We start from the raw sequence: 27573 nt of genomic DNA, 5'->3' as shown, positions 1-27573 counted from the left end.
CAGCCCCTGTGGTAAAGAATGACACAGATTCAATATCCTCTGAGAGAAGAAATTCCTCCTCATCCCTGTCTTAAATGGGCGGCCCCTTACTCTGAGATTATGCCTACTGGCCCTAGACTGTCCCACAAGTGGAAACAATCTCTCAGCATCTACCCTCTAAAGCCCTCTGAGAATCCTCTATGTCTCCATAAGGTCACCTCTCATTCTTCTAAACTCCAATGTGTACAGGCCCAATCTACTCAACCTCTCCTCATAAGAAAACCCCTCCACATCGGGGATCAACTTGGTGACGTCTCTGTGCAGTCTCTGTGCTTAAACTCCACATCACATGTGGGTATGGTAAATCACCTTGCCTGATTTTAACGCTAACACATTCCTGTTGCATGACACTTTGCAACTGTAACATAAGAACATAAGAACATAAGAACTAGGAGCAGGAGTAGGCCATCTGGCCCCTCGAGCCTGCTCCACCATTCAATTAGATCATGGCTGATCTTTTGTGGACTCAGCTCCACTTTCCGGCCCGAACACCATAACCCTTAATCCCTTTATTCTTCAAAAAACTATCTATCTTTACCTTAAAAACGTGTAATGAAGGAGCCTCAACTGCTTCACTGGGCAAGGAATTCCATAGATTCACAACCCTTTGGGTGAAGAAGTTCCTCCTAAACTCAGTCCTAAATCTACTTCCCCTTATTTTGAGGCTATGCCCCCTAGTTCTGCTGTCACCCGCCAGTGGAAACAACCTGCCCGCATCTATCCTATCTATTCCCTTCATAATTTTAAATGTTTCTATAAGATCCCCCCTCATCCTTCTAAATTCCAACGAGTACAGTCCCAGTCTACTCAACCTCTCCTCATAATCCAACCCCTTCAGCTCTGGGATTAACCTAGTGAATCTCCTCTGCACACCCTCCAGCGCCAGTACGTCCTTTCTCAAGTAAGGAGACCAAAACTGAACACAATACTCCAGGTGTGGCCGCACTAACACCTTATACAATTGCAACATAACCTCCCTAGTCTTAAACTCCATCCCTCTAGCAATGAAGGACAAAATTCCATTTGCCTTCTTAATCACCTGTTGCACTTGTAAACCAACCTTCTGTGACTCATGCACTAGCACACCCAAGTCTCTCTGAACAGCGGCATGCTTTAATATTTTATTGTTTAAATAATAATCCCGTTTGCTGTTATTCCTACCAAAATGGATAACCTCACATTTGTCAACATGCAAAAATGAGCGCTGCTGCGATCATCTTGATGTTATCTAATTTTGAAATTAGGAGATATTTTGATGCAGAGTCAAGATAAAACTACATGAAGCATAAACACAAAAAGCTAAAGCAATCAGGCAGATTTGAAATATACCGCCGACCTGCTTGACCTGGCGCAGCCAGTTTAAATGGAATCAGCATTTTGATAAAGTGGCACTGTGGCACAGTGGTTAGCACTGCTGCCTCACGGAGCCAGGGACCTGAGTTTGATTCTGACCTTAGGTCACTGTCTGTGTGGAGTTTGTATGTTCTCTCTGTGTCTGCGTGGGCTTCCTCCGGGTGCTCCGGTTTCCTCCCACAGTCCAAAGATGTGCAAGTTAGATGGATTGGCCATGCTAAATTGCCCCTCAGTGTCCAAAAGGGTGGACAGGGTGACTGGGTAACGGGGATAGGATGAGGCGGGGCCAAGGAATGGAGAGAGACATTTTGAAAAGCTTTTGAGAAGCAGTTTCTTTTGGAGAAGCTTTGGAGAGAAGAGGTGAATTCTGATCTGTCTGACGCTGAGTCCACGAGTCTCCCACAGTAAGAAGGATTGAGAGCTGTAAGTTTCTCTTCTTGTTGTTTAATGGGAAATTGAGACTTGGGTGTAAATTGTAAGCTGTTTTTTTAGGGTGTAAAGTTAAAAATGTAATATTGTATTCATAATAAAGTTTTGTTTTAAAAATGCCGAAGCACTATCTATTCGTCCAATCACTCCTGGAGCGAATCATTCTTTCCAAACAGTCTTCAAATGTTGGGGTTTCGGTCCAGTTCCCGAGCCACTGTTTGGGGTCTGGTTTGGGATCGTAGTACAGTGCGTGGTTGAGAGAGTTAGCTTTTGCAAAGTGCAAGATGGGTTGTAGACCCTTTCCTGGATCCATTACTACAGATCGAAAACAATCTTTCCCAATGTGGGCCATGAATGAGTTGTGTAAGTTCACTGTTCTGCTTAAGTTCCTACATTCTTCTAGCTACCCTGAGCTAGATTAACGTCTTCAGACTGGCTATGTTGTGATTATGCCACTTGAGAGGCTGAATTTGTATTATTGCAAGCATGTACTGAAAAGCTTGTTTCTGTTGGTTAAGTTCATAAAGCCCCAGACAATAAACTCACTCATTTAAGACTGAGATAATAATTGTGTCTATTGATTGACATTAAAATAAATGAAATGGCAATGCTACTTGGTTTTAAAAGCAGCAAATGTTCCTCTATGTACTCGTTTGCTGTGAGCCTTCACCATTCTGTAAACATGATGTCTCGTGATAATCTAAGAAAGTGTTGCTTAGAAGGTCACAGATAAGTGCTAATGAGGGTGGCTACTCTGCCAGCCCAGGGTTTACGTTCTATCAGGCTTTTTGTAATGAATGAGATGTGGCACATGAAATTAATTCTGAGTCAGGCAGGATACCTACGTCACCCAATCTTTTTTTTCTTATGTGCAATTATTTTGAGGCATCCATAGTAAATGTCATAGCAGCACTATTTTGGGAATACGAATGGTTAGGATTTATTAACAATTAGCACTTATTCTAGTGCAGTACAGTAAAGTTAAACAACTTTCTTTTTAAAAATATTTTTGTTCGCCATATTTTCACCATACAAAAGATAAACAGAAACAAAACAGGCAGCACGGTAGCACAGTGGTTAGCATTGTCACTTCACAGCTCCAGGTTCGATTCCCGCTTGGGTCACTGTCTGTGCGGAATCTGCACATTCTCCCCGTGTGTGCATGGGTTTCCTCCGGGTGCTCTGGTTTCCTCCCACAGTCCAAAGATGTGCAGGTTAGGTGGATTGGCCATGATAAACTGCCCTTAGTGTCCAAAGGTTTTGGGTGGGGTTACTGGGTTACGGATATGGGGCGGAGTTCTGGGCTTAAAGGGGGTGCTCTTTCCAAGGGCCGGTGCAGGCTCGATAGGCCAAATGGCCTCCTTCTGCACTGTAAATTTTATGTTCTATGTTCTAAAACAACCCAACAATAAAAAAAGGAAAAGAAAATAACCCCCCCTCAACAATCAATGGTAGCTAACTCCCGAAAGTGCATCATAAACAAACCCCAAGAATTGTACCACGCCTCCTTCGCCCCCCTCAGCTCAAACGTCACCATCTACAGGGTGAGAAACACCAGTAGGTTCCCCCCGCTACGCTGAGGGTGGAGAGACTGATCTCCATCCCAGCAGGTCCCGCCTATGAGAAATCAGTGAGGTGAGGGCTAAAATGTCTGCCCCCCCCCCCCCCCCCCCCGCACCCCCCCACCCCCCCAACCCGCCTGCAACACGGGCTGGTCCAACTCTCCAAAATGGCTTAGAGGGGGCCGGGCTCCACATCCATGTTGAAGACCCCCAAGATTGTGTAAAATACCTCCCTCCAAAACCTTACCAGCTTCAGGCTGGACCAAAACATGCGAACATGGTTTCCGGGGGGCCTCCCACATTGCTCCCACATCGCTCACAGACATCATCCACCCCCTCATACAGCCAGCTCCTCTTTGATTTTGTGAGGTGCTCCCTGTGCACGATTTTCAGCTGTATCAGCCCCAGCCTCACATACGAGGTTGAGGCAATTACCCTTCGCAGCACCTCACACCAAATTCCCTCTTCCCGCGCCACCCTCCGCTCCTACTCCCACGTCACCTGAATCCCCTCCATAGACACCCTGCCTTCTCCTGAATCGCATCCCAGATCGCCAAAATAACCCCCCTCTCCAACCCCCCGCCTCCAGCACCGCCTCCAGCATCGAAAAGGCCACCCATATCGGAAAGGTCAGGAACACCTTCCTTGCCAGATCCCGAGGCTGCAGGTACTTAAACCCTTCCCCTGCACCAGTCCATACTTCTCTCCCAACTCCTCCAGACTTGCAAATCATTCCCCAAGAAACAAGTCCTTCATTTCCTTCATTTCCCCCTCTCACCCCATTTCACATCCATCCTCCCCGGCTCAAACTCATGATTCCCCCTAATCGGCATCCCGCCTGAACTGGCCCCGAGCTTAAAATGTTGCCGAAACTGCCTCCAGATCTTCAAAGTGGCCACCACCACCGGACTCACTGAGTACTTTCCTGGAGCCATCGGGAGCGATGGCTTTACCAGTGTCCGCAGCCCCAACGCCCTATACGAACCTTCCTCCATCTTAATCCATCGGGCCTTCCCCTCCTTAGTCCAGTCCAGCCCTGCATCCTCTCCACATTCCCCACCCAATAGTAGTACAGTAAGTTTGGGAGGCCTAGCCCCCCCCCCCCCCCCCCCCCCCCCCCCCCGCTTGCTGCCGTCCTCTCTGCAGGACCACCCTCTCTGCAGGAATAGGACCAAAGATCGTGGTAACACATTCATTTTAACTGTCTGTACCCGGCCTGCCAACGACAGGGGGAGGTTGCCCACCTTGACAAGTCGGTCTTCACCTTTCCCACCAGACTAGTAACATTATACCTTCGGAGCCCACCCCAGTCCCGAGCCACCTGCACCCCCATGTACATAAAGTGAGTTACCGCCGGACAAAATGGCAGCCCCCACAACCCCGCCCCTACTCCCGGCTGGGAGACCATGAAATATTCGCTCTTGCCTAAGTTCAGTTTATACCCTGAGAACATCCTGAATCTTTAAAGCAGCTTCATTATACTCCCCACAGACTTGCTCGATTCCGAGATGTACAGTAACAGATCATCAATGTATAAGGATACCCTATTCTCCACCTCCTTCCCCCTACTATCCCCTTCCACAGCCCTGAGATCCTTAGCGTGATGGCCAAAGGCTCTATAGCCAGTGCAAACAACAGGGGGACATAGGACACCCCTGCCTCATACCCCTGTGGCAGAGCAATGTGTCCCAAATTCATACTCTTAGTATGAACGCTCGCCATCGGCTCCTTGTACAATAGCCATACCCACGCCATGAACCTTGGCCCAATTACAAATCTTTCCAATACCGCCATCAAGGAACCCCACTCTACCCGATTGAATGTCTTCTCTGTGTCCAATGCCACCACCACATCCATCTCCTTTCCCTCCACCGGAAACATGATCACATTCAGCAACCTCCTCACGCTCGAGAACAGCTGCCTTCCCTTCATGAACCCAGTCATCTTGGGGAGATATCCCTGAAGCCTTACCGCCAAAACCGTTAGCAATATCTTGGCGTCTGCATTCAATAGGGATATGGGCCGATACGATCACACTCCAGTGGGTCCTTATCCTTTTTTAACAGCAGAAAAATCGAAGCCTGCCCCATCGTCTGTGGCAAGACATCCCTGCCTCTTGCATCATCGAATATTCCCACCATCAGCGGCACCAACGTATCTTTAAATTTCTTATAAAATTCAACTGGGAACCGGTCAGGTTCAGCCACCTTCCCTGCCTACATCCTCCCAATCACCTCCTTCCCCTCCTGTCCCCCCACACCGGCCCCTCCAAGCCTTCGCCATCCTCTTTACCCAACCTCGCATACTCCAACCTGTCCAGGAACTCCCTCATCTCCCGATGAAAAAGCATACAAAGTGGCAAAGATTAGTGGGAGACTAGAGGACTGGGAAATCTTTAGGGGGCAACAGAAAGCTACTACAAAAGCTGTAAAGAAGAGTAAAATAGATTATGAGAGTAAACGTGCTCAGAATATAAAAACAGACAGTAAAAGTTTCTACAAATATATAAAACAAAAAAGAGTGGTTAAGGTAATTATTGGTCCTTTAGAGGATGAGAAGCGAGGTTTAATAATGGGAGATGAGGAAATGGCTGAGGAACTGAACAGGTTTTTTGGGTCGGTCTTCACAGTGGAAGACACAAATAACATGCCAGTGACTGATGGAAATGAGGCTATGACAGCTGAGGACCTTGAGAGGATTGTTATCACTAAGGAGGTAGTGATGGGCAAGCTAATGGGGCTAAAGGTAGACAAGTCTCCTGGCCCTGATGGAATGCATCCCAGAGTGCCAAAAGAGATGGCTAGGGAAATTGCAAATGCACTTGTGATAATTTACCAAAATCACTAAACTCTGGGGTGGTCCCGGCAGATTGGAAATTAGCAAACGTGACGCCACTGTTTAAAAAAGGAGGTAGGCAGAAAATGGGTAATTATAGGCCAGTGAGCTTAACTTCAGTAGTAGGGAAGATGCTGTAATCTATCATCAAGGAAGAAATAGCGAGGCATCTGGATGGAAATTGTCCCGTTGGGCAGACGCAGCATGGGTTCATAAAGGGCAGTGATGTGTTAGGCAGGCTGGGTCGACGTGGACTGCACTTGATGCAGTGTAGCGAGAGACAGACCTCCAACACTTGATAAGATGCAACACGATTTTATTGAACATCTTAACTACTATACATGTTCAACTGTGGGTTGACACTATGCTGACTTGACTGGAGACCTAGTACTAGCCTGACCAGACTTACGAGCTAACACATGGTGTTTGCATTGGCTATGCTCACGAACTCTGACTGTCTCAGTGGCTGGGTCCAGAGGGAGCGGGAAACCTGGTGCCCTCTGGCTTCATAGAGGTAGTGTCCTGTCTGGTGATTGGCTGCTCTGTTCTGTGTGCTTACTGGTCATCCTGTGTGTCAATCACTGCCTGTCTGCACTCCATTATATACATAGATGTATATTATGACATTTCCCCCCTTTTGTTTTAGATAATAAATATTAAGGTGCGTGTACGTGTGGATGTGTATATGTGCGTGACTATATACAGAATGTGCTCAAATTAACTTATATACATGGGAAGGTGTCGGTAGTGCAGATATAGAGCAGATGAAATGGTAAAACAATATTTACAGAGGTCAAAACGATGAGGTAACAAGGTGTACAAAAATTCAGTCTTAAATTTAGTCTTTGCGGCGGGCGACGAATTCTTGTTGATCGCCGCAGGGGTGGATCAAGGGCCGCCTGCACTTGGATAGGCGGGACCGCTGCCAATGAGGTGGTCATAGGGGCCGGCAGGATTGCTGGTAGATCGGTGGCCTTGTGGTAGGGCACGTCCGGAGGAAGCATTGTGGGAGGGCCCAGGACGAAGAGTCATCCCGTTGGAGGAGCAACGCCCCAATGCCGTCCTGGCTTGCGTCAGTGGATATATTGGTCTCCTTGGTTGGGTCAAAGAACGCCAGAACCGGGGCTGTGGTGAGCTTCGCCCTCAGCTCACGCCATTCTTTTTCATGAGCGGGCAGCCACTGGAATTCCGTCGACTTTTTGACGAGACGGCGGAAGGCTGTGGTGTGGGACGCCATATTGGGAATGAATTTCCCGAGGAAGTTGACCATCCCAAGAAAGCGGAGGACGGCCTTCTTGTCCTCCGAGGTCTTCATGGCATTGATCGCCGAAACCTTGTCAGCATCTGGCCGCCCGCCTTGCTGCGAGATGAGGTCACCAAGGAATTTGATGTCTAATTGACCGAACAGCCCTGTTGAGCTGGAGACCATGCTCATGGATTCTCTGGAATACCTGCTTGAGGCGAGCGATGTGTTCTTGGGGAGTTGTGGACCAGATTGTGACATCGTCAACATACACTCGCACCCCCTCGATACCCTCCATTATCTGTTCCATGATGCGGTGAAATATCTCTGAGGCAGAGATGATGCCAAAAGGCATCCGGTTGTAACAGTAGCGACCGAACGGGGTATTGAATGTGCACAGCTTGCGACTGGATGCATCCAGCTGTATTTGCCAGAACCCCTTGGAGGCGTCCAGATTTGTAAAGAATTTGGCATGAGCCATCTCGCTGGTCAACTCTTCTTGTTTTGGTATCGGGTAATGCTCCAGCATAATGTTGCGGTTTAGATCTTTGGGGTCGATGCAGATCCGAAGCTCCCCTGATGGCTTCTTGACACAGACCATGGAGCTGACCCAGTCCGTGGGTTCTGTGACTTTAGATATGCTGCCCTGGTCCTGGAAGTCCTGTAATTGATGCTTGAGGCGATCCTTGAGGGGTACCCGATGTGGTGCATGATTTACAGGGGTGGCGTTTGGTTTGAGCAGGATTTTGTATCGGTATGGGAGCGTGCCCATTCCGTCGAACACGCTGTGGTACTGCGTGATGATGTCATCAATATCAGCCTGGAAGTTTTCATCAGGTGAGGCCGTCGCCTGTGAGGATGACATGGTGTGGACTCGCTGAACCAGGTTCAGGATTTTGCAGGCCCGAGCACCGAGCAGGGATGCTCTGTCAGGTCCTACGATCTCAAACCGCAGTGTCGCTTTAATTGACTTATTGGACACTCCGAGTTGGCACGAGCCACTGGCAGCTATGGCATTGCCAATTGTAGTCAAGGAGCTGGTAGGCCGGTGGAAGAATACTTGCTCTGACGCGGATGGTGTCGAGATCAGATTTCGAGATGAGGTTCGCCGGAGTCCAGTTTGAACCGGATGCGAGTCTTGTTAACTGTGAGGACAACACACCACTCATCTTCGGGATCCACGCTGAGGATCGAGAGGTGCTTCACTATCTTGGAGAAAGGCAGCGCATGCTTCGTAATGATGCCCACCCGGTATGGGGATTTGAGGCACTCAGCATCAGGATATGTTGGGCTGTCGGAATCGGAATCTGGCATGGCCTTGCTGTATTGAACGGACACTTCTGCGCTATGGCTGGGATCGCTGGCTGCTGGGCAGTGGAGCAGATCTGCAAAGAGCTGCGTAGTGGCCAAGCTTGCCACACTGTTGTGATTTTGCCAGACATTGGCACTTTAAATGGGCGGAGCCACAATTTGGACACGTCATGACGCCAACGGCAGCACGTTCCGTGTGCCATCGCGCATGTGCAGTGCGGTCGAACAACATACGCACCTGTGCAGTCTGGTCGTCTGTCTCGCCGTCCCTTCGATTATGGCGCGCATGCGCAGGGGCCCGGGAAAAGCGCGCAAAATGGCCACTCTCGTCGATACTTAGACCCTGCATTTGTGCGATAGCCTGTACCCGTTCCGCCTCATGGGAGGCTAGCTTTGCATTCTCTGCCGCCCTGATGTGGGAGTACCAATTGTTAGCATGTTCGTGGACAACGCACGTTTAGATGGCGATGGTGAGGGTCAGCTGCTTGACTTTCAGAAGCTGCTGACAAAGTGAATCGGAGTGGACCCCGAAAACGATCTGATCCCGGATCATGGAATCAGCTGTTGAGTCATAGTTACATGACTGCGCGAGGATGCGGAGATGGGTCAAAAAGGACTGAAAAGGTTCATCCTTACCCTGAAGTCTCTGCTGGAAAACGTACCATTCAAAGCTCTCATTCACCTCAATGTCCCAGTGGCAATCGAACTTCAGCAGGACTGTTTTAAATTCCGTCTTGTCTTCGCCTTCAGCGAGTGTAAGGGAGTTGTAGATGTGGATGGTGTGGTCCCCGGCTGTGGAGAGGAAGCGTGCGATTTTCCTGTCGTCCGATGCGGCCTCGAGGTCAGTGGCTTCGATATATAGTAGGAACGTTTGTTTGAAGATCTTCCAATTTGCACCGAGGTTGGCGGCGATGCGGAGCTGCGGAGGAGGGCGGGCGTTTTCCATGTCACCGAATGGCTGTTTGCTGGTCAACGCTGATTCACTCAAGGTAGGTCCGTCAAATTGCAATATCACTGACTGGTACCATGATGTGTTAGGCAGGCTGGGTCGACGTGGACTGCACTTGATGCAGTGTGGCGAGAGACAGACCTCCAATACTTGATAAGATGCAACACGATTTTATTTAACGTCTTAGCCACTATACATGTTCAACTGTGGGTTCACACTATACTGACTTGACTGGAGACCTAGTACTAGTCTGACCAGACTTACTAGCTACCGCATGGTGTTTGCACTGGCTATGCTCACGAACTCTGACTGTCTCAGTGGCTGGGTCCAGAGGGAGCAGGAAACCTAGTGCCCTCTGGCTTTATAGTGGTAGTGTCCTGTCTGGTGATTGGCTGCTGTGTTCTGTGTGCTTACTGGTCATCCTGTTTGTCAATCACTGCCTGTCTGCACTCCATTATATACATAGATTTATATTATGACAGGCAGGTCTGCCTAACTAATTTAGTGGATTTTTTTGAGGGCATTACCAGTGCGGTAGATAATGGGGAGCCAATGGATGTGGTATATCTGGATTTCCAGAAAGCTTTTGACAAGGTGCCACACAAAAGATTGCTGCGTAAGATAAAGATGCATGGCATTAAGGGTAAAGTAGCAGCATGGATAGAGGATTGGTTAATTAATAGAAAGCGAAGAGTGGGGATTAATGGGTGTTTCTCTGGTTGGCCATCAGTAGCTAGTGGTGTCCCTCAGGGATCAATGTTGGGCCCACAATTCTTCACAATGTACGTAGATGATTTGGAGCTGGGGACCAAGGGCAATGTGTCCAAGTTTGCAGACGACACTAAGATGAGTGGTAAAGCAAAAACTGCAGAGGATACCGGAAGTCTGCAGAGGGATTTGGATAGGTTAAGTGAATGGGCTAGGGACTGGCAGATGTAACACAATGTTGACAATTGTGAGGTTATCCATTTTGCTAGAGATAATAGCAAAAGGGATTATTATTTAAATGATAAAATATTAAAACATACCGCTGCGCACAGGTACCTGGGTGTGCTAGTGCATTAGTCGCAAAAAGTTGGTTTACAGGTACAACAGGTGATTAAGAAGGCAAATGGAATTTTGTCCTTCATTGCTAGAGGGATGGAGTTTAAGACTAGGGAGGTTATGCTGCAATTGTATAAGGTGTTAGTGCGGCCACACCTGGAGTATTGTGTTCAGTTTTGGTCTCCTTACTTGAGAAAGGACATACTGGCACTGGAGGGTGTGCAGAGGAGATTCACTAGGTTAATCCCAGAGCTGAAGGGGTTGGATTACGAGGAGAGGTTGAGTAGACTGGGACTGTACTCATTGGAATTTAGAAGGATGAGGGGGGATCTTATAGAAATGTATAAAAGTATGAAGGGAATAGATAGGATAGATGCGGGCAGGTTGTTTCCACTGGCGGGTGACAGCAGAACTAGGGGACATAGCCTCAAAATAAGGGGAAGTAGATTTAGGACTGAGTTTAGGAGGAACTTCTTCAACCAAAGGGTTGTGAATCTATGGAATTCCTTGCCCAGTGAAGCATTTGAGGCTCCTTCAGTAAATGTTTTTAAGATAAAGATTGATAGTTTTTTGAAGAATAAAGGGATTAAGGGTTATGGTGTTCGGGCCGGAAAGTGGAGCTGAATCCAAAAAAGATCAGCCATGATCTCATTGAATGGCGGAGCAGGCTCGAGGGGCCAGATGGCCTACTCCTGCTCCTAGTTATGTTCTTAACATTGAAAGAAACCACCTCCCCCCTCACTATTGCCTTCAGGGCCTCTCAAATACCCGACTGTGAAACTTCCCCCGTGCAACTAAACCCCACATATTCCTCAATCACCTTCCCGGTCTTATTGCAAAAACTCCGATCCTCTAACAATGCCAAGTCCATCCTCCGCCCCAGCCTCTGGACTGTCCACTTCTCCAAAACCGCATCCACCCAATGCAGAGAATTTGGCGTCAAAACCGACTCTCCGCTCAATCCCCATATCTTCTACATTTTTGATCAAACGTGAAGGAACAGTCATAGGACCGCTAATTAGTTTTAACAAAAAAACTATAATACAATACTCTTTTATTTGTCGCTTAGGTTAACAATTACACACTGGTTTTAAAGATTAACGTGGATTACAAAGTACATCTTAAACTACAATGGTCTCATTAACATAAAAGATAAGCACACAAGATAACTGTGTCAAATACACGCCCCAATCTGAACCCAAGTTGGTGTCTGTGGTTTTCTCCTCAGAATCCCCCCAGATGATTGTCACATCAGAGCTTCCAAACTCCACTCCCAAAAACACACTTTAAAATCTTCTTTCCTAATAATGCTTTCCCCTGGTGGTTTGTATTCTAAATTCCAGTCCAGGTTTTACAAATGATTTCTTTAAACAAAGCATCCACTCTACTTTTAACAGTGAATCCAGTCCAGGATTTCACACCATCTCTTTAGGATTTATTTGTCTTGACTGCTGTGAAAACTATTCCTAATTGCTTCAACTCTCAATTCCCAGATTGCATTCAAATTAGGTTAAATGTTTCATCTATCTCTGAAGTCTGCTGCCCCACTTTAAATCTAGTTACTCCAATTGTCTCTTTAACTCAGAATATTGGGCGGGATTTTCCCAGCCCTGCGCCGGGCCGGAGAATCCCCGTGAACGGGCCACGCCGCCCGGACGCCGGAACGCGATTCTCCGCATTGCGGAGAATCACCGCCATTGGCGCCAGGATAGTTGGCGCAGCGCCGGTAGCGGGCCACTCTACGCGGCCGGCCCGCCAATTCTCCGGCCCGAATGGGCTGTGTGGCTGTAGGAAAAGACCCGATTCCTGCCGGCGCCGTTCTAACCTGCTCTGGGCTGGCGGGATCTCGGCATGTAAGGGTCGGGTGGTGGCCTGTGGAGGGGGAAGGGGGGTCCGACCCCGGGGGGGGGGGGCCTCCGATGTGGCCTGGCCCCTGATTGGGACCCATCGATCGGCGGGCCATCCTCTGTGGCTGGGGGGCCTCCTTTCCTACGTGTCGGCCCCTGTAGCTCTGCGCCATGTTGCATCGGGGCCAGCACGTTGAAGGAGGCCACTGTGCATGCGCGTGTTGGCGCCGGCGCCACTGCGCATGTCCTCATTGGCACAGGCGCAACTGCGCATGCGTGGATCTCATGGCGCACAGTTCACACCGGGATCTGCAGCTGGAGTGGCATGAGCCAATCCAGCGGCGTGCTGGCCCCCTGGAGGAGCCAGAATTAGACGTGGGAGCGACCCGTTCATGCCGTCGTAAAGCGCGACGGCGTTTACGACGGCGTGGACACTCTGCCGTGGGATTGGAGAATCCCGCCCATTTTGTTTACTCTTCCTTGAATTCTTTTACAATACCTTGGTCTCTGTTCTCTTAACGTAAGGTGTCTTAAACATTATTTCTATCCCAATTCTTTGGTTACCTGGCTGTAACTTATACTTCAGGAAAGCTGCCTCTCTGCAGCTGATGTCCTGTCCAGTCTTTCTCCTGGCAGAGGTGAGAGGTGTTCTCAAATTACCTCATTTAAAAATTAAGAGTTTTTTTACCTTACAAGGACCTCCAGTTGCTAAGCAACAGCGATATGCTTACGCCTTTTATTTATTCTTCACAACGTAGCTCTCCCTAAGCACAATAGAAACCCAGTTGGAGCTTAATTAACCCTCACACATACAAATACCACTGCCCAGCATGAATCTAACGATAGGTTTTACCCTTTCAAGCACAGAAGCATTAAATTAAACACACTTAAAACTATACCTTATTTCTAATGTTTATCAATACAATATAAATCCCTTAAAACTACCTTTGCTATCCTCACAAACATCACTGGACCAGGAATCAAGAGGCCCAGGCTATCGCTCTGGGAAATGGGTTTAAAGATCACCAAGGCAGCTAGCTTGTGGATTGAATTAATACAATCTGGAATTAAAAACTAGTCTCTTCGATAGTGACCGTGAAACTATCAGAAGTTGCTGTTTGGTTCGCAAACATTCTTTAGGGAAGGAAATCTGCCATCCTTACCTGATCTGCCTTATATATGTCTCCAGATTAATATTAATATGGTTGACTCTTAACTGCCCTCTGAAATGGCCTTGCAAGCCACTTAATTCAAGGGCAATTAGGGATGAAGAACATATGTTGGCCTTGTCGGTGATACCATATTACATCAAAGAATAGAAACAGCGTATTTCTAAAGTGAAAAGCACCTGAGGGGACATTCCTGAGTGTGGTTATAGGGGCATTGGAGACAAGACCTTCTCCAGGTAACAGGCCTTGCAGTTGAAGATTCGAGTAAAAAATATAAAATAAATAAAAAGGGTTGAATACTTGAATTACTCCATGGAGCGATGACAAACAAACTGGCTGTATTACTTATCAAAAATAAGGAGGTGGTGACATACTGACTAGCAATCAGAGGCCCAGGCTAATGCTCACACAGATACACAGTGCAGAAGGAGGCCATTCAGCCCATCAAGTCTGCACCGACCCACATAAACCCTCACTTCTAACCTATCCCCATAACCCAATAACCCGCTCCTAACATTTCTTTTGGACACTAAGGGAAGTTTATCATGGCCAATCCACCTAACCTGCACGTCTTTGGACTGTGGGAGGAAACCGGAGCACCCGGAGGAAACCCACGCAGACACGGGGAGAATGTGCAGACTCTGCACAGTGTCCCAGCCAGGAATCGAACCTGGGACCCTGGCGCTGTGAAGCCAAAGTGCTCGCCACATGTGCTACCGTGCTGCTCTGGGGATACAGGTTCATATCCAACCAATGCAGCTTGTGAAGTTAAATTCGGTTAATAAACCTGGAATATAAAAATGCTGATCTCAGTAGTGATCAGTGCTACAACCCCAGTTATGCACAATGTGTATTAATTCTATTAATGATTTAGATGTGGGAACTAAATATAATAGTCGGGATTAACTAATAATGGGGCTATGACCGCACGCCGGCGTGAAAACTGGCGCCAACGACTCTGGCATCAACGGCCCCCAAAAGTGAGGAATTCTCACCTTTCTAGGGGGTTAGGTTGCCGCTGGAGTTGTCCCCGCAGCTCCAGCCAGCGGGGAACAGCCCGCGTGAATCCGCACATGCGCGGAACGGCCGGCGTATTCCCGCGCATGCGCAGAACAGCCGGCGTATACCCGCGCATGCGCAGAACAGCCGGCGTATTCCCGCGCATGCGCAGAACAGCTGGCGTATACCCGCGCATGCGCAGAACAGCCGGCGTATACCCGCACATGCGTGGAACGGCTGCCGTATTCCCATGCATGCGCTGGCCCCCGGGTAATATGGCGGAGCCCCATAGCGGCCCTGCGCGAAGTAAAGTAGGCCCCCCACAGAACCAGCCCGCACGCTGATCGGTAGACCAGGATTGCAGGCCAGGCCACCGTGGGGGCCCCCTCCCCCCCCAGGTCGGATCCCCCCCCCCCCCCCCCCCCCCCCCCCCAGGACAGCCCCCACACATTTACCTTCCAGGTCCAACCATGTGGGTGGTGAGTAATCCACGGCAGAGGGACACAGCCAAACTCGTCGGCCACTCGGCTCATCGGGGTCCGGAGAATCGCCAGGGGCTGTCAACGGCCCCCGACCCGTGTGGCAGCGATCCCGCCGGCGCCCAAAAAATGGTGCCAGAGAATGGTGCAGCTAGCGTCAGGGCGGCGGGGGACGATTCTCATGCTCACCCCCCCCGGGGATGCTCCGACCTGGCACCGGGTCGGAGAATCCCGGCCAGGATCTCCAAATTCGCTGATTACACAAAGCTGGGGTGGGAGGGGGAGCTGTGAGGAGGTTGTAGAGATGCTTCAGTGTGATTTGGGCAAGCTGAGTGAGTGGGAAAATGCATGGCAGATGCAGTATAATGTGGGTGAATGTGATGTTATTCCACTTTCTTTGGTCGCAAAAACATGAAGGTTTTTTATTATCTGAATGGCTATAGATTGAGAGAGGGGGGTGCGTGCAACAAGACCTGGCTGTCCTTGTACACCAGTCATTGAAGGTAAACATGCAGGTGCAGCAGGCGATGAGGAAGTCAAATGGTATGTTGGCCTTCATAGCGAGAGGATTTGAGTACAGGGAATATTGCGGGGATTTTTGGTCCACTTATCTGAGGAAGGATGATAGAGGGAGTGCAGCAAAGATTTACCAGACTGATTCCTGGGATGGCAGGACTGATGCTATGCTTGAGGAGAGATTAAGTTGATTCGTATTATATTTGCTGGAGGTCAGAAGAATGAGGGGGATCTCATAGAATCTACAGAATTCTAGAATTCTAGCAGGTCTAGACAAGGTAGATACAGGAATGGTGTTCTCGATAGTGGGGGAGCCCAGAACTAGGTGTCACAATCTGAGGATATGGGGCAGACCATTTAGTTCTGAGATTGGGAGAAATTTATTCAACCAGAGCGTGTGAGCCTTCAAAATTTGTCACCAGAGAGCAGTTGTGCCAGAACATGGTTTCAAGAAGGAGATTGATATAGAGCTTTCGGCGACCGGCCGGAGAATCCGAGTTTCCGACCAAATCGGGGGCGGCTCAGCTTTTGCGATGCTCCGTCCCCTCCAAAGCGGCGTACTGTAGGAGTACGCTGCGCCACGTATCAAAGGCCTCAGGACGTTGCCTGAGGCTTGCCCCCCGATGCTCCGTCTCCGACCGGTCGAGTTCCCGACGGTGTGGGACATGTGTGGTCTCACCCGTCGGGAACTCGGCGTGGCGGCTGCGGACATAGCCCAGCGCCACCACAGTCGGAGGAGGGCCGATCCGCGGGCAGGGGGGCACATTATTCGGGGTTGGGGGCACTGTTGGAAGGTGGTCCGGGTCACGCGACCCGACCAAAGCAGGGGACTATTTTGCGGACCAGGTCCGAGAGCGGCCGGCGCCATATAGCACGGCGCGGCCACAGACCCGGCAATTCTCCGGGGCATATCGGTAGCTAGAGCCGGGTACTCTACTCTGCCATCCTGCTTACCCCCAGCAAAACAGGGCGTTTTGCGCCTTTTTTCTGGCGCAAAACGCCACTGCTCCCATGCCTGCATGGGAACATAGCCTCAGAATCGGAGAATCCAGCCCATAGTACTTGGGGCTGAAGGGATCAATGCATAGGGGGAAAGTGAGAACAGGTTATTGATTTGGATGATCATAATAAATGCTGAGCAGGCTTGAAGGGCCAAATGGCCTCCTCCTGCTCCTATTTTCTATCTAATGGTGACCATGACAAGTATCATTGATTGTCGGAGAGACCTATCTGATTCATTAATATCCTTTAGCGAAGAAAATCATAGATTATAGAATTTACAGTGAATGAGGAGCCCATTCGGCCCATCAAGTCTACACCGGTCCCTGAAAGAGCACCCAACCTAAACCCACACCTCCACCCTATTCCCTAACCCAGCAACCCCACCTAACGTTTGGACACGACAGGGCAATTTAGCGGACCAATCCATGTAACCTGCACATCTTTGGACTGAGGGGGGAAACCGAAGCACCCAAAAGAAACCTACGCAGACACAGGGAGAACATGCAGACTGCGCACAGTGACCCAAGCTGGGAATCGAACCTGGGACCCTGGGGCTGTGAGCAACAGTGCTAACCATTGTGCTACCGTGCCATCCTTACCCAGTCTGGCCTACGTGTGATTCTAGAGCCACCGCAATGTGATTGGGGCTCTTGACTGTTCTCAATGTTCTGTTCAAAGGTAATTAGTGATGGTCAATAAGTGCTGGTCTTTGCTTACTGGCAAGCCGCTCAGTTCAAGGGCAATTAGGGATGGACAATAAATGCTGGCCCAACTAGCGGCCCCCGCATTTCATGAATTACATTTTTAAAAATTATCCAGTCATCTTTTGAATGTTACTACCAAACCTGTCTTGTAAAGACCAACTTAAATCTTGCAGCTTGGCGATCTCACTTTAAGTTGCCTGGCTGACTTTCTGTATCAGGGCTGGATGGGATCAGCTGAGTTCAAACTGATGATTCCACATTTCCTTATTTCAACAGTTCATGCCTGGAACTGCGACTACTTCGGAAAACTGCAGTCCACAATTTAAGGCCCGCTATGTATGAAATGACCTTAATAACAGATCCACCATAAGCATTGTTTGCAGACACTTTTATTCTCCAAATGTTAAGCAGCACAGGTTTTGATCTGGCACTGTGGCAAAACTTTTAAATTTTTAATGACTACAAAGAGTTGACAGTTTGCTTATAAATCAATATTAATTGAGTACTGATTCACCTAAACAGCTCGGTGCCAACGAGCTTCCAAATGCCAGCTGTCACATTTAAAAAGAAAAGAACTTTGTAGCTTATTTGCATTTCCAGAGATTGTATAAAGAAAGTTCAGCAATATTTTGTGTTATATATTACATTCTGTTGTCACAAAAGAGTAACTGTTAATGAAACATCAGCAGTCATAAATCATACGTGTGTGGCGGCACTTTATATCTGTACATCTCGTTGACTGCTCAGAATGTTAATAGTCCGATTCATCTTCCTTTAGCGTAATGAGGTTCAGGATGTAGCAGTAATGTGCTGCATGCGAATTAAAATGGCAAGGCATGAGAACGTTCACCAATGTCACACTACAGTATGGATACACTGACGAGGTTTGGACCTGAAGATGCGGAGAGTATGATTCATTCTGATTAGAAAAACCTGGTACTGAACCCGCCTGACCCCATGGTTTTGATTTGATAATGTTACTGATGAGACCATCAATTCACGCGACATGTGGTTAGAAGTGAACGGTGGTTTTAATCGTCTTACAACAGAGCCTGCCTGTGACAAGATGAACTCCAGGTGAACTGGCAGGCAGGCTCTCAGCATCAACCTTTATACTTCTGGTTAGGGGGAGGAGCCGTGGGTGGAGCCAAGGGTGGGGCCCAGTACAAACTCCCGTACACTCCCAGTGCATCTCCCCCTAGTGGCAGAGCAGCGCAACTGCTCGTGTGCCGAGCTTACAGAGACATAGTACAACATGTGTAATACAGTGTGAATTACGCTACTGTGATTCGCCACAGTTACTCTTGAAGGAGCACAGTTACCCAAGTAACATCACTTTAACATAATTTTCAGCAGGTTTACACTGATTGTGTCACACTAAACAGCTGTTAAAATTCGACTAAAATTGAAACACCTGCATAAAGAAAAAATGCAGTTCTTTCTACGATTGGGATACAGAAGCCCTGACGAAAGTGAAGAAAATGATTTACAAGGCTTGTGCTGCTGCCCAGAGTGCTAGTTCTTAGAAAAGAGAACAAATAGCGGAAACAAACGCGCTCCACTTTCAAACACTGCAGTGCCATTGATTCTTCACATGCAGATGTCATTCTGTCAGTGGCAGTATCCAGTCCAGGTTTTTCAGGCAGTACAGCGAATACTATAGCAAAAACCCACAGTTTTGTCCTGGGTCTCCCGTCAGAATGTTCATCTCCTACATTAATTGGGGGCAGTTCGAATGCGTCAGTGTTTTTAAGTTAGGAGGGAGAGTCACAACAAACCTCATTGGCCAAGGTTTCACGCTCTCTCCCCCCCCCGCCCCATACCTGACCCCATCACTCCAAGCAGGTTTTTTGGCCGGGGGAGGGGGAGAGTGTAAAATTGCAGGGAAGGGATTCCGTCCGGATTCCCATCGACCTTAACCTTGCAGCGGTTTCACCCTGGGGCCGGGTAGGCCTCGGTCAGGAAGCCCGCTCTTGCCCCAATTGAAGTCCTTAAACGGCCCTCAAGGGTCATTTCCCGCCCAGCCTCAGTTTTGCGGCTGGCGGGCAAATCGAAACTCCCTGGGGGAAGCCCGAAAATCAAGCAAGTTGGCTCTCAGGTGGGAAAGATGTGGGATGCCCCTCCCCCTAAGGCCAAGTTGTGGTGACATGCCTATGGGTTATATATCATGGATGGTGTGCAACCTCCAACCAGCAGGTGGCGGTACAAGCACACCATGCGGTCTCCAGACCAAGGTCATGTGGCTTGGGACCCGGATATAAAGGGAGACAAATCCGGCCATCTTCAGAAGAAGATTGAGAGGGTAATAAGGCGTACATATAATTGTTCAGTGCGAGGTGTAAGTTCCAGAGGAGTAGCAAGGCTCCATGATGATGTGCTCTGTATCAGATTGCCATTTTACCACACGAGATTAATAATAAAAGGATCCTGGTTTGGACAGATCAAAGAGTTTGGTGAGTTACTTCATGATGTTACCATCAATTCACTAGAGACACGATTGGAAGTAAACTGTGGTTTTAATAGTCTTATAACTGAGCCAGCCTGTGACCAGAGGAACTGAGAGCATGGCTTTCGGCTGCAGCACTTTATACTTCCGGTAGTAGGAGGGGCCATGGGCGGAGCCAAGGGTGGAGCCCTGTACATGCTCCTCATCTCCCCCTATGGGCAGAGCCGCGCAACGGCTCGCGTACAGAGCCCACAAGGACATAATACAATGCAATGCAATACAGTGTGAATTACAATACAGTATAATTCACCACATTCACCCCCTGTAAAAAATCAAGTCTGGCGGGGGTGACGGGTCTACAAATTGAGCCGGTCCGGTGGCCGAGTCGTCCTTTGGGATCGGCGGAGCACCTGGGTTGCAGCCTCTTCGAGTGGCTGGGTGGTGACGATCGGTGTGCGTACGAGGATGGGCTCCGGGGGTGTTTCAGTCCGAGCTTCATACCTGACCGGTATGACGGCGACGGGGGGCAGGAAACCTATAGGAGCGGGGGCGTCAAGCGTGAGCAGGGAACCTATATGCGCGGGGGCGCAGGGTGTGGGGTGTTGGGTGGGGTGTAGTGTGAGGGGTACCTTGGCGGTGGTGGTGGTAGTGTTGGATCCTGCAGGCGCCAGGTCCCGGAGGGAAACGGTGTCCTGACGGCCGTCGGGAAATTCAATAAAGACGTATTGGGGGTTTGAATGAAGCAGTAGCACTCTCTCCACTAGCGGGTCTGTTTTTGTGTCCGGACGTGCTTCCGGAGGAGAACCGGCCCCGGTGTCCTCAACCAGGCTGGGAGCAAAGCCCCCGTGGTAGTGCTCCTAGAGAAAACAAAGTCGTTCGTGAGGGGTCTGGTTGGTGGCGGTGCATTGGACGGACCTAATTGCATGGAGCGCGTCGGGGAGGACCTCCTGCCAATGGGAGTGTGGTGAATCACAGTAGCGTAATTCACACTGCAGTACACATGTTGTACTATGTCCCAGTAAACTCGGCACACGAGCAGTTGCGCTGCTCTGCCACTAGGGGGAGATGCACTGGGAGTGTACGGGAGTTTGTACTGGGCTCCACCCTTGGCTCCACCCACGGCTCCTCCCCCTAACCAGAAGTATAAAGGTTGATGCTGAGAGACTGCCTGCCAGTTCATCTGGAGTTCATCTTGTCACAGGCAGGCTCTGTTGTAAGACGATTAAAACCACTGTTCACTTCTAACCACGTGTCGCGTGAATTGATGGTCTCATTAATTTAATCATCTTAAGAAACAGTAAGGAATGACCATGGAATCAGCCCTCAAGCCTAATCGACTGGAACTCGACCCGCAGGATGCAGAGGCGAAATAAATCTTTTCGCATTGGCTCTGATGTTATAAGGCCTACCTGGCTGAAGCAAGCTCCACAGAAACGACGGAGGAGCAGAAACTCAGTCTACTGCACGCGAGGGTGACCCATCGTATATCTACTCAGCTAAACTGTACCGGCTCATATACAGAGGCACCGGCCCTACTCGATAGAATGTATGTGAGGCCTATCAATGAGGTCTACGTGCGCCACGTTTTTACTACTCGCCGCCAGCGCCCTACAGAATCGCTAGAAGAATTCCTCAGAGACTTAAAAGCCTTATCCCGGGACTGTAATTATCAGGCTGTAACTGCTGCAGAACATAGAGAGCTTGCTGTTCGCGATGTCTTTGTTGCAGGCCTTAGATCGAATTACGTGCGCCAGCGACTGCTGGAGAAGGGGGCCCTAAATTTAGAAGATACTGTTAAACTCGCTACAACTATGGAGGTCTCATTTCGTAGCCTCACCTCGTTTCCTGCCGACTGCTCGACCCCGTCATGGGCCTCCGACCAGCGACTTCCCCAGGCCTGTGCCGCGCGGCCACCCAGCCACCATGCTGCCCCAGCCTGCCACTTTGTGGCCAGCTCCAGCACCCGCGGCAGCACTGCCCGGCCTGCAACGTGACCTGCAGCAGCTGCGGGCGAAAAGGTCACTACGCCAGAGTGTGCCTGGCAAGGAAGGCCCCAGCCCCTAAACCTCCAGCGGCACAAAGTAATCGCCCTCTGCACTCGCAGGCCCGCAGGCCCCGGAACACAGCGGCCAATACCCCGACTCCGGCCCCACCCACCACGTGCGATCCATGGGGGCCGCCACCTTGGCGGACCCCCACCACGCGGTCCACCACGTGCGACTCATGGGGCCTGCCATCTTGTCGCCATCTTTCTCGCCGCCCGCCACGTGCGATCCACGGGGGCAGCCATCTTGGGCTCGATCCTCTCCACACTCAGAAAACTCGATTGAAGACTGCGACCTCAGCGGGCACTCATCGCAGGGCCATCCCAGCGCAGCCAACCGAGCCGCCGACTACCCGCAACTCAACGCATTCACACTGGACCAATCGCACCCAAATCATCTCCACAACTCGATGACGATGGTCAAAATCAACGGGTACAGTACACCGTGCCTTTTCGACTCCGGGAGCACCGAGAGCTTCGTACACCCAGATTTGTTAAGACACTGTTCGCTCCCCGATTTCCCTGCACGGCAAACTATCTCCCTCGCTTCGGGTTCCCACTCTGTCCATATCTAAGGGCGCACCGCCGCAACTCTAACAATCCAAGGCGCTAGCTATTTTAAATTCCAACTATACGTCCTGCCCGAACTCTGCGCCCCACTCTTATTGGGACTCGACTTTCAATGCAATCTCAAGAGTCTCACCCTCAGCTTCGTCGGACCCCTACCCCCACTCACTATCTGCAGCCTAGCCACGCTGCGAATCCCCCCCCTTCCTGTCTTTGCCAACCTCACTCCGGACTGTGAACCCGTAGCCACTCGCAGCAGGCGGTACAGCCTACAGGACAGGGTGTTCATTCGATCTGAGGTCCGGAGGCTCTTACGTGAGGGGATCATAGAGGCCAGTAACAGTCCCTGGAGAGCTCAGGTGGTGGTCATCAAGACCGGGGAAAAATACTGCATGGTCATAGACTATAGTCAGACTATTAATCGGTTTACGCTCCTCGACGCGTACCCCCTCCCCAGGATTGCAGACATGGTGAATCAGATCACCCAGTATCGGATTTTTTCCACGGTGGATCTGAAGTCTGCATACCACCAACTCCCAATCCGCCTGGAGGACCGCTACTTCACAGCGTTTGAGACCGATGGCCGCCTCTTCCACTTCCTCCGGGTCCCCTTTGGCGTCACAAATGGGGTTTCGATGTTCCAACGAGTAATGGACCAAATGGTGGACCAGTACGGGCTGCGGGCCAAAGGGATAACGTCCCCATCTGGGGCTATGACCAGCAGGACCTCGATGCCAACCTCAACCGATTTCTCCAGACGGCCCAGAAGCTTCATCTCACGTACAACAAGGAGAAATGCGTTTTCCGCACAACAGACTAGCCATCCTCGGCTATGTCGTGGAAAACGGAGTCCTGGGTCCCGACCCGGAGAGAACTCCCTCTCCCTCATTGTCCCAAGGACCTCAAACGGTGCTTGGGATTCTTTTCGTATTATGCCCGGTGGGTCCCTCAATATGCGGACAAAGCCCGCCCACTCTTTAAGGCCACACTTTTTCCGCTGTCAGCTGAGGCTCGCCAGGCCTTCAACTGCATCAAGGAGGACATCGCCAAGGCTGCCATGCGGGCGGTGGATGAATCCGTCCCTTTCCAGGTTGTGAGCGATGCCTCAGAAGTAGTTCTTGCCGCCACTCTGAATCAGGCAGGGAGACCAGTCGCCTTCTTCTTCCGAACCCTCTCCGCTTCGGAACTTCAACACTCGTCAGTCGAAAAGGAAGCTCAAGCCATTGTGGAAGCCGTATGGCACTGGAGGCACTACCTCGCAGGTAGGAGGTTCACCCTTATCACCGACCAAAGATCGGTTGCCTTCATGTTTGACAACTCGCAAAGGGGCAAAATTAAAAATGACAAAATTCTGAGGTGGAGGATCGAAGTCTCCACCTACAAATATTATGTATCGACCGGGGAAGCTCAACGAGCCCCCAGATGCCCTGTCCCGCGGGACGTGTGCCAGCGCACAGAGCGACCGCTTAAAAGTCATCCACAATGACCTCTGCCACCCGGGGGTCTCCCGGCTCGCCCACTACATTAAAGCCCGCAATCTGCCTTTCTCCACCGAGGAGGTAAAAGCCATCACCAGGGATTGCCCGATCTGCACTTCTACAGACCAGACAGGGTCCACCTGGTCAAGGCTTCCAGGCCCTTTGAACACCTCGCTATCGATTTCAAAGGGCCACTCCCCTCGACTAACAGGAATGTGTACTTCCTGAACGTCATAGACGAGTTCTCCCGTTTTCCCTTTGCGATCCCGTGCCCCGATATGACCTCCCACACAGTCATCAGCGCCCTGCATAGTATCTTCACCCTGTTTGGTTTGCCCAGCTATGTACACAGCGACCGGGGTTCGTCCTTTATGAGCGACCAGCTGCGTTAGTACCTGCTCGGCAAGGGCATCGCCTCGAGCAGGACTACCAGCTACAGCCCCAGGGGGAACGGGCAGGTGGAGAGGGAGAATGCGACGGTCTGGAAGACCGTCCTACTGACCCTCCGGTCCAGGAATCTCCCGATCTCCCATTGGCAAGAAGTCCTCCCCGACGCTCTCCACGCTATTAGGTCCCTCTTATGTACCGCTACCAACCAGACCCCTCACGAGCGGCTCTTTATTTTTTCCAGGGGCACTACCACAGGGGTTTAACTCCCGGCATGGTTGAAGACACCGGGCCCAGTACTCTCCCGGAAGCACGTCAGGGAGCACAAAACTGACCCATCGTAGAGAAAGTGCTCCTACTGCATTCTAACCCCCAGTACGCCTTCGTAGAGTTCCCTGACGGCCATCAGGACACTGTATCCCTCCGGGACCTAGCACCTGCAGGATCCAACCCCCCCACTACCACCGCCGAGGTACCCCTCACACTACATCCCACCCAACTCGCCCCTCACGTCCCCGCACCTACCAGTTCGCTACATTTTTTTCACGCGCCAGCTAGCTCCCAGCGCCCCCAATCCCCAGTTGAACCAGACGGGTACGAAACTCGGGCGGAATCGCCCCCGGAGTCCGCCATCGTACTCCAACCAATGGTGCTCATCCAGCCAACAGACGGGGCTGCAACCCTGGTGCTCCGCCGATCACAGCGGACAACTCGGCCACCGGACAGACTCAATCTGTAAGCCAACATCTCCGCCGGACTTGATTTTTTTACAGGGGGGTGAATATGATGAATCACAGTAGCGTAATTCACACTGTATTACACATGTTGTGCTATGTCCCGGTAAGCTCGGCACATGAGCAGTTGCGCTGCTCTGCCACTAGGGGGAGATGCACTGGGAGTGTACGGGAATTTGTACTGGGCTCCACCCTTGGCTCCACCCACGGCTCCTCCCCCTAACCAGAAGTATAAAGGTTGATGCTGAGAGCCTGCCTGCCAGTTCATCTGGAGTTCATCTTGTCATAGGCAGGCTCTGTTGTAAGACGATTAAAACCACTGTTCACTTCTAACCACGTGCCGCGTGAATTGATGGTCTCATCAGGGAGGTCGGGAGATTCCTGGACCGGAGGGTCAGTAGGACGGTCTTCCAGACCGTCACATTCTCCCTCTCCACCTGCCTTTTCCCCCTGGGGTTGTAGCTGGTAGTCCTGCTCGAGGCGATGCCCTTGTCGAGCAGGTACTGACGCAGCTCGTCGCTCATAAAGGACGAACCCCGGTCGCTGTGTACATAGCTGGGGAAACCGAAAAGTGTGACGACACTGTGCAGGACCTGATGACTGTATGGGAGTTCATAGCGGGGCACGGGATGGCAAAGGGGAAGTGGGAGGACTCATCGATGACCTTCAGAAAGTACACATTTCGATTGGTCGAGGGGAGTGGCCCTTTGAAATCGATGCTCAGGCGTTCAAAGGGCCGGGATGCCTTTACAAGGTGGGCCTTGTCTGGTCTATAGAAGTGCGGTTTGCACTCCGCGCAGATCGGGCAGTCTCTGGTGATGGTTTTGCCCTCCTTGGTGGAGAAAGGCAGATTTCGGGCTTGACGTAGTGGGTGAGCCGAGTGACCCCCGGGTGGCAGAGGTCATTGTGGATAGCCTTCAGGCGGTCGTCTTGCGCGCTGGCGCATGTGCCGCGGGACAGGGCATCTGGGGACTTGTTGAGCTTCCCCGGTCGATATATGATATCGTAATTATAGGTGGAGAGTTCAATCCTCCACCGCAAGATTTTATCATTTTTAATTTTGCCCCTTTGCTAGTTGTCAAACATGAAGGCAACCGATCTTTGGTCGGTGATTAGGGTGAACCTCTTACCTGTGAGGTAGTGCCTCCAGTGCTATACGGCTTCCACTATAGCGTGAGCTTCCTTTTCGACTGACGAGTGTCGAAGTTCCGAAGCGGAGAGGGTTAGGGAGAAGAAGGCAACTGGTCTCCCTGCCTGATTCAGAGTGGCGGCAAGAACTACCTCTGAGGCGTCGCTCTCCACTTGAAAGGGGACGGATTCATCCACCGCCCGCATGGCGGCTTTGGCAATGTCCTCCTTGATGCAGTTGAGGGCCTGGCGGGACTCAGCCGACAGTGGAAAGAGTGTGGTCTTAAATAATGGGCGGGCTTTGTCCGCATACTGGGGGACCCACTGGACATAATAAGAGAAAAATCCCAGGCACCTCTTGAGGGCTCTGGGACAATGAGGGAGAGTGAGCAGCATTTTCCACGACATAGCCGAGGATGGCTAGTCTGGTAGTGCTGAAAACGCATTTCTCCGTATTATAGGTGAGATTGAGTTTCTGGGCAGTTTGGGGAAATCGGTAGAGGTTGGCATCGTGGTCCTGCTGATCATGGCCGCAGATGGTGACATTGTCCAAGTACGGCAACGTGGCCCGCAGCCCGTACTGATCCACCATTCGGTCCATTGTTCGTTAGAACACTGAGACCCCATTCGTGACGCCAAAGGGAACCAGGAGGAAGTGGAAGAGGCGACCATCTGCCTCGAACGCCGTGTAATGGCGGTCCTCTGGGCGGATTGGGAGCTGGTGGTAAGCAGACTTCAGATCCACCGTGGAGAATATGCGGTACTGGCCGATTTGGTTAACCATGTCTGCAATTCTGGGGAGGGGGTACGCATCGAGGTGCGTGAACCGGTTAATGGTTTGGCTATAATCAACCACCATCCGGAACTTTCCCACGGTCTTGACGACCACCACCTGAGCTCTCCAGGGGCTGTTACTGGCCTCTATGACTCCCTCATGTAGGAGCTGTTGGACCTCGGATCTGATAAATACCCTGTCCTGTAGGCTATACCGCCTGCTGCGAATGGCTACAGGTTTGCAGTTCAAAGTGAGATTAGCAGAGTGGAGGGGGGTCGATTTTTAGTGTCGCTAGACTGCAGATAGTGAGTGGAGGTAGAGGTCCGCCGAAGCTGAGTGTGAGGCTCTTGAGATTACATTGGAAGTCAAGTCCAAGTAAGAGTGGGGCGCAGAGGTCGGGGAGTACTTACAGCTGGAAATTAGTGTAGCTAGCGCCCTGAATCATTAGGGTCGCAACGGTGCGCCCTTGTATGTGTACTGCGTGTAAGCCCGGGGCGAGGGAGATAGTTTGCCGTGCAGGGAAGATAGGGAGC

This window comes from Scyliorhinus canicula, chromosome 12 (assembly GCF_902713615.1).
Source record: "Scyliorhinus canicula chromosome 12, sScyCan1.1, whole genome shotgun sequence".
Lineage (NCBI taxonomy): Eukaryota > Metazoa > Chordata > Chondrichthyes > Carcharhiniformes > Scyliorhinidae > Scyliorhinus > Scyliorhinus canicula.
The sequence above is the reverse complement of the archived record's forward strand: the minus strand, read 5'-3'. Positions refer to the sequence as shown.